Raw genomic sequence first — 7485 nt, forward strand, 5'->3', positions numbered from 1 at the left:
TTCTAAATTTAGGTATTCTTAAATCAGCATGTCCAGATTAGTCTGGATATCCAAGAGTTTTGAAAGAGCCAGCAAAGAGCAGATTGTTAATATTAATCCTCAGTCAGTTTCCAAACACTGGAGAAATTCCAGAGCACTTAAAGAATGCAAAAGTTATAGCATTATTGAAAAAAAGATTAATAACTACTTGTACAGTCAATGAATATAAAGATGTTATAATTATGAAATAAACAAGAGAGGTTGGCTAAGCAAGCTATAATAACAAAAAGAAAATAAACAAAAAGCTTACCCACATCCTGGGCTTACTACAAAACTCCAGAGGAAAGATCTCTAGAAGAGATCCTCTCCCATTGGTAGTCAGCTCTTAAATGGGCCTAGGAGAGGTGCAGCCAGGCTCCACCCCTTCCTGCAGCACAGGTGAATTGCCTTCAGCTGTGCTCCCAGGGCTGATTCACTGCTCACCTCAGGTGATCAATCAGAGGTTCAGGCTGTGATTCAGCAGTTCCCATATACTATTGTAGTCCTATTAGCTTAACATTGATCCCAGGTACACAAGACAGTGACCAGTGGGAGATTCCATTAAGAAAGAATTAATGAATAATGAATATATTCAGGATAACTCAATGCCCTTTCTGTGAGAACATATTTGATAGATGAACCTGTCTGTCTTTCTATCTACCTACCTATTTATTTATCCACCAACCTACCTATGTATTTATCTACAACAGACTGCATAGCATATGTATTCAGATTTATGTAAAATACCCAGCTTTGCAATTAATTTTGATTGAAAACTACAGTAAAGCTCTAAAAAAAGACCACAGTGATTAGAAGATTGAAAAATATATATATTACAGAAACAAATTGTCATGATAGAATAATCTGATGAGTGAGTTGCAAAAACAGTGTCACAGAAAATGACCACCTACACTTCCATCAGTTGGAACAAAAGCTCACACACAACCTCAGCTACAAACAGGATATGAGAAATGTTACTTTTAGGCTCTTGATCATCTCTACAGTCAAAAGAGTCAACGAATTCTGGGTGTATGAATGAGAATATTGAGTCTGGATAAGGCAGTATCTCATTCCTCAATTGCTTCTTTGATACTGATATAACTACTACTGCAGCATTATACCTAGCAGTAGTACCTGTGATTTATGAAAGGAAGGACATAAGAATGAATTCACTAGAGTGGAAGCATGACTGAATTCAATTCTAAATAGAAGCAATAAATTGTTTGCTTAATTTCTATTGGTAAAGATTCATAGAAGGATTGTCAGTGAACCTTTCATGAGAATTATAGTGAGCTGTGAAAGCCAGCATGCAAAGTTACAGAAAGATTAAAAAAAAAAAAAGCCATAAACAAACAAACAAAAAAAAAAAAAACCACAAAACAGGGTAGGTGAATAAATGCAATAAATAGGGCATATTTTCATCATTCTCCTTTGTATGACAAATTTGTAATACTAACATTCGGTTTCAGAATGTTTTTAAGTGATCTATTCACACTGAAGACTTGGGCTTAAATGATGATGTAAGTGCTCTTTAATGGCTACATCTTTGGTTAAAGATTTGTAATGGCTGCTGAGGCTGCCCTCTGCCTTCTTTTAGATTACTCAGTGTGACAAACAGACTTTGACAAAACTTGTTTTCAGTCATGTAGCTGCCCAGCCTGCCACTCAGTTGGGGCTGCACATATATCTCTATGTACAGCAGACTGACTTGACCATAAATACCTCTTCAAAGTCTTCCATGGATTCAATGATGTTTTTCCATGTATCTCAGTTATCTCCATTTCTTTTATTATTTTCTTAGGAACCAAAAGTTTTGTACTTTGAGAACTATTAAGCAGACTTTTTGCTTTTTTTTTTCCTCCTACTTTTTGGGAAACAAGAACTAACAGCTGTCTTTCCTCATTAACCTTTCTGGAATTTACAGAAGCTTCAGTGCCAAGGAAAAAAAAAACGAACACCGAAGACATTTAATTTCTTCTTTTATCCTAACTATTAATCCAGTCATTTTCAGCTTTTATTAATATTTCGTTATATTTTATTATTTCCCCATTTTAAATGCAGAAAAACTGGGAGGTTCTTGTTTTATCAATTGTAGTTCACCTGGCTCCCTCACCTCACTGAAGCAGGCAGACCTTGTTATCCAAAAGTCTGGAGCACAGATGACTCCTCTGTCAAGAAGAAATCATCTGACACTAAAGACTGAAACAGTTCCTGAATGTCAGATTTATTTCACAACACAGCTTCTCAGATAAACTTTATTGGATGATGGCTTACACCAGACCTGACCTGATTTTGAGAGTGAAAAAGCCATGGTATTAAAACTGCTAACTGCCACCATGTTCTGAAGAAGTCAGGTTTTTTATAGGACTCATGGGGCAAGGGACCTGAGTGCTAATGGAGATTGTAATGAAGTAGTGTTGAGGCACCCAACTAAACTTAGTCTAAAGTCCTTCTGAGGGTTTGTTTGTTGGAGGATTTACTCCAGTAAATCACCCCTATCTGTTAGATTAGGTTGTCGAAACCCATTGACCAAGACTTCATTGGTATATTTTCTGCCAGAATAAAAACACAAAAAGATAGACTCAGGACAAAAAACACTTGAATTCAGTCCTCCTTGCCAGTTGTATTCCAGGTTTTGTTCACTAGTAAATATGTTTCATGGGAACATTTCAGCAATATTATTTTTCAGACTCTAGAAAGAACAATAACTTTCCTTTGCTAGAATTTTAAAAGAACAGGCCTAAACTAGGAATGTTATTTTTTATTTCCTTCCAGAAATGGAAAGAAATATCACAAAAGCTGTCTGGCTATAAATATGCCATTGCATAAGCACATTAATGCAATACAGCCACAGTATTTTGTTTGCTATTCCCACAAGGCAAATTACACAACGATAGACTTCTAAAACTTTAGCAGCACTAGTAGCAAGGATAAGAAGCATAAATGTCAAAACATAAAAAAAGTTAGATTTTTAGAATCAAATTCTACTAATTTGCATTACGAAAATGTGTAACACTATAAACATCCCCAAATCAACCAAGCAAGTCCAAATTTATATCATTTTAAATGACAGCACAATTTAACTACTGGTTACTACATTTTTTTTACTGAAATAAAAGAATGTTTGTTCTGAGCAGTCTGCTCCTGCTGTTTATAAGAAGACACAGTTTGTCATTGCTGCAAGATGAAATTCTAAAGCTCATTTCTTGGCTGTGTATGGGAACTGGATTTTTTTAATGTTCTTTCTGGAATATGCGAAACCTGAACAATTCTGTTATTACTATCAGCTGGCTTTACAACAATAATACCTTGAGGCATTAAGGAAAACTGAACTTTATTAAAAATGTCATAAAAGAAATTAATAGTAAGCTTAAAGAAAAAAAGAAAGGCATACTTTACACCTGCAAAGACGTAAACTTGTAAAAGGTTTCAACTTCATAAATACTACATAATTAAATGCAAAGTCAAATGCTGCTAAATGTCTTTAGAAGTATGATAATATTTTGTTCTCCAAAAGATGTTTTATGACACAGATCTAAGCTGATATCTCTGTTACTGCATCCTCTTTTTTGAAACACATGAGCTAGGGAAAGGCAGGTGGGGGAAAAAAACATAGTTCACAATATTGACTGCTGAAAGACCTGATATATCTAAACTGAATATCTTGAAAGGGATTTAAAATTGGATATGTCATCTTTAACCCTTCTGATGACATGGAGCCTTATCGTTAGGCAAAGCGGCCTAATGATTAAAAATAATTCCATTATTTAATCCCCAACTGTGAAATTAGTTGGTATTTCTAGTTGAGTTATTGACGAACGCATCTGAACTTCACAAGAAAACTTCCACTCCCAAAGGCATTGTAGCTCATTTCAAACTAGTCTTTTTCCCAAAGGGCTTTTCCTGAAGAACAGGGATTATCCTAACATGCAAACTTCAACTGCTGTTTTAACAATATTCAAGGTAAGCAAATAATTCTCTTTCTCCAGAGCTGTTGATTTTTACACAAATATCTTTAATGATTTCATTAAAAATCAAGTAGTAAATGTCAACTGACACATTAGCCTTTCTACTGTGAACAATGTAGAAAATTACTCCTTAGACTCCTTTGTTCTATCCTTGGACAATATCTTTCCATTCCTCACAAGCATGTACATTTGAATTAGAAATTTTAATGCTAATTTAGTTCTTCATAATTATGACTATTAGTTTTTAAATAATTCATTCTCTCTCTGTTGGATTACATACTTCAAAAAGTAGGCTTCACTAAAATTACATGCTCTTGGATCTGGTAGCTTACAGACTTGCTCATAATGCATATGAGACTATGGTCTACTTTCTTAAGCACCATTTTAAAATATTTCTGTGAAATACACTGCTATGATTCAGACCCTTGAGGGAGCAATTGGCATAATTGGTTCCAGTTTCTGCTTGTCACTTGCATAATGTTACTGACTCCTTTGTCCCTCAAGTAAAATGAAGGTGATCATAGAATCACAGAATATCCCAAATAGGAAGGGAACCCACAAGGATCAAGTCCAACTCTTGGCTTCACACAGGACTACCTAAAAATCAAACTATATTTCTGATCCAAACGCTCCTTGATCCACAGCAGCTTGGGGCTGTGCCCACTGCCTGGGGAAGCTTGCTTCATGCTCTCCAATCTCTGGTGGATAAAGTTTTCGGGTCCCCCGCCTGATCGTTCCCTGACACAGATCCTGTTGCTGTCGTGCCCTCTGCTGAACAAGCCAGCAGTGTGCCCAAGTAGTCAAGGCCAATGGCGTTCTTGCATAGGCTGCAGGAGAAGGGAGGCGATTGTCCTCCTGATACTCAGCTTTGATGAGGCTGCACCTTCAGTACTGTGTTTGGTTTGAGCTTCTCAATACAAGAAAGACATTGAGGCCCTGGAGCATATCCAGAAAAGGGGAAAAAAGCTGTGAGGGGTCTGGAGCACAAGTCTTATGAGGAGTGGCTGAAGGAACTGGGATTGTTCAGTCTGGAGAAGAGGAGGCTCAGGGGAGACCTTCTCTGTCTCTACAACTGCCTGAAAGGAGGTTGTGCTGAGGTCAGTCTTTTCTCACTGGTAGCAGCAATAGGAGGAGAGGGAGCGGCCTCAAGTTGAACCAGTGGAGTTTCAGGTTGGATATTAGGAAAAACTTCTCAGAAAGAGTGGTGAGGTACTGGAATGGGCTGCCCAGGGAGGTGGTGGAGTCACTGTCTCAGGAGGTGTTCAAGGGTGATGTTGTAGTAAGGAACGTGGTTCAATGGGCAACATTGGTGGTAGGTGGATGGTTGGACTAGATGATATTAGAGGCCTTTTCCAACATTAATGGTTCTATAACTCTATGCTGGTAAGTAACCAGAGAGCAGTGCTCAGTGCTCTGTGCTCTGCTCCCCTCATGAGGAGCTACAGGCCACCATGAGGACTCCCCTCAGCCTTCTCTGGGCTGAACAAACCAAGCAACCTCAGTCACTCCTCACAGTCTTGCCTTCTTTGTAGCTTTTGTGATCTTCTGGGATGCACTGGAAGCATCTGCTAGAAAGCTAGTTCAGATCTGGAATACAAATAAGAAAGACACTGATGGACAGTGTCACCTTACATGTGACATAGAAAGAGAAGGTAACTTAGCACATCAGACCTTGATAGACTGTCCGGTAGCATTGCTGGACTCAACAACCACCCCTAATCCGTCTGTGAAGAACAGGTCTGAGTTTTCACTCAGGATCAGGATCTTGTCTGCCTTTTCTTCAGTATCCTGTAAACGTTCTCCTTCCAGGACTAGAACAGCACACTTGCGTACAGGATTTCTTATCTTAACATTTCAAGAAATGCCTCATATTAGCAATTCACATACTCTCTTTAGTGGGCTGTGAAATACCAGCTAAAGAGAAGTGTGACAATAGAAAGTACTGAGACATGTAAGTGTCACGCATTACACACATTGCCAAACCACGCTGGTAGCAGAGTACTATAGTCTCTCCTCTGATACACCCCAAGTAATGGTTATCACTGGTCAGTCTTTTTCTCCTAGTTCCCAATGTTTAACTTCGCAAATACTGGACCAAAAAGAAAAAGAAAAAAAAAGAGCTGCTCATACTTACAACTGCTTTGGCAGCTGCTCCTGCATAGTGACAGAAACACAATCTAGTTCAACACAGAGATCATTACCAGATTTTACAAACATGGTCATTCCCAACAGGTTCCCAGAAGATGACAGAGAATTATCAAAATTATTTCGTTCCCTAAGTAATGAAGTCAAGATCCCCAGACTGAGATAGAAAGGTAGATCCACTCTTATCTTTGTGCAACAGATCAGAAGGCTTTCTTTATTACTTGTGCTTCAAATCCAATTGTTGTTAACTCTAAATGGAACTCACTACACTGAGAATACAATATGTACACATAAGGACAGCTAGTGGAATGCTAGTTAGTACCATATACAAGCATTTAAATTAAATAGTCATTTCTTATGTGTTCTCACGGGCTCACCAGCACTCATAATTTGCCTCTCATTTACTATTTCATCCATGTCTCAGAGCATGATGGTACTAATTATTTTGAGTTACTTCATTTTCAAGTGCCTCATTCTGGATTTACAGATCTTACACATCTTCAGTGCAAAGATGGCGGCTTCTGTTCTGCACACAGCCATTAAACAGGTTGTCATTTGCATCTCTTCCTTCCAGTGAAAGTCTGGGAATGTTCATTATAAAAATGCAGACTGCGTTTCTCTTAAATCGATTGAATGGTAAATGTAATTATAGATTTTCTCAGGTAAATAGAATTTACACATCATCTGGCCTCACAAGAGGACCTTCATTTCCTTATTAGTTTTTGGAGTTAACTCTTTGCACGCTCAGAGAATCCATATTTATATAGAGACCCACTTATCTTCAAACAAACACTTACCTTTGATCTGTGCTTCTGTCATTCCTACCCTTGTGGATAGAAAGGAAGATGGGTATTGGTATAAAACACACAAGAGTTTTAGAAATGTTGCACTAGGGATGAAAATTTCAGAGAAATTCTTCTGTAACAATTGTGTGAGTGGAGCAGTGATGTTCATAAGGTGGGTTTGTCCTTTGCCCAGTGTGGTGAATCCTGTTTGAACACCTCTGCAAGTGTAAGCTGCTCTCCAGCAAAGCTCTTCCCGTCCAGCTGGCTGCTGACCGTGTGGAATGAAGTAGTTCAGCAGAGCACGGGCTGATCTGCATTAATTCCCTCTCTGTGGAGCTTTTGCTTTCCCACCAGAGGGCACATACTGTGAGTGCACAACTGCCTTAAGAGGAATTTAAAATACATTTTATTGTGTAACAGATAAAGGAATTGACTGGAATGCCAAGGTTCTGTACTCTGCTCTGTGTGGAGAGGCTACTAATTCATCATGAGACTCACTGGATAAACTATTCCACTTGCTACAAAATCACTTTTAGCATACTTTTGTCTGATCTTGTGTGCTGGATGCA

Source organism: Phasianus colchicus, chromosome 6 (assembly GCF_987193195.1).
Source record: "Phasianus colchicus chromosome 6, bPhaCol1.hap1.1, whole genome shotgun sequence".
Lineage (NCBI taxonomy): Eukaryota > Metazoa > Chordata > Aves > Galliformes > Phasianidae > Phasianus > Phasianus colchicus.